This window comes from Saccostrea echinata, unplaced genomic scaffold (assembly GCF_033153115.1).
Source record: "Saccostrea echinata isolate AGI-Se365-2 ecotype Australia unplaced genomic scaffold, CSIRO_AGI_Sech_v1 ptg000037l, whole genome shotgun sequence".
NCBI classification, from domain to species: Eukaryota; Metazoa; Mollusca; class Bivalvia; order Ostreida; family Ostreidae; genus Saccostrea; species Saccostrea echinata.
This window is the reverse complement of record NW_026889786.1, coordinates 4,050,262-4,051,292: the sequence shown is the minus strand read 5'-3', so window position 1 is coordinate 4,051,292 and position 1,031 is coordinate 4,050,262. Positions and strand designations below refer to the sequence as shown.

General features: G+C 32.9%; 1 non-coding gene across 1 annotated transcript; it reads right to left on the bottom strand.

The window, feature by feature from the left end:
• Trnaa-ggc (transfer RNA alanine (anticodon GGC)) lies at positions 1-73 on the bottom strand. The gene has a single exon. It is a non-coding gene; the product is annotated as a tRNA-Ala (tRNA).
• Between the last annotated feature and the right edge of the window lie 958 nt (positions 74-1,031).

The following is a 1,031-nucleotide window of genomic DNA, read 5'->3' as shown; positions in this document are numbered from 1 at the left end:
GGGTCAGACTGGGATTTGAACCCGGGCCCCCTGAATCGCCAATCAGGTGCTCTACCAACTGAGCTATCTGGCCACCGGCGATCGAATCCGTCTGACCGCCAAGATTAAAAAACAGGTCACATCTTTAACTGAGATGATGCAATACTGAGAATATACGATGTTCAATGATATTTTAAAATATATTTTATTCAATATGTTACGGAACTCTTATAAATGTCTTGTGGGATAATATTACTTACTATCAGCTTCGCCTCGCCCAAAACGGATAATTTCATTTCACACCCTGGATGACTTCGTATTAGGCCCTAAACCACAGGCACTTGTTTCGGTAATAAATTTTTAACCCATGGTATAATTATTATACCATGGGTTAAAAATTTATTACCGAAACAAGTGCCTGTGCCCTAAACTAACTATCTAATATTGTTCTATATCAGTGAGTAGCGTAATTGTTTTGTTTATTACCAAGAGGTTTAAAGTATATACATAAATCAATTTTTACATCATGATTTGTACATTATGTAAAGGAATCTCACAAACTCCAAATCATTCTTAGTTAATTTAAAGCCAAGCAGAACAAAGCACAATAATAAATTGATTTTAACAGTAATAGTAACATTTATTGTGTCCTACTGAAGGCCATTGTCAAAAGTTTGAAACAACAAAGTACTTTTGAAACAGATATGAATATAACATTAAGCATTCAGGGTAAAATCCCTCTACATGTGATTGGTTGTTATTATTCTTAGGAATGATCATGATCACTTGTTTCACTGAATTATCTATTGTAATTGTTCGTTAATCCCAGTTAAGCGCTTATTTTGGGGTAAATATACTGTTTTGATGCATTTAGAAGAATTACAATTTATTTAAATACCGTCGGTATATCCAATAATTGAATGGAAGTCCACAGCAAGAGACTTTATTATATATGTAATATTTTAAATATATATTTTTTTAAAGAATACAAAAAGAGTTCCGATTCTATTAATAAAGGGACAAGATTAGTACCCAGTTGGAATTCCAGCAGA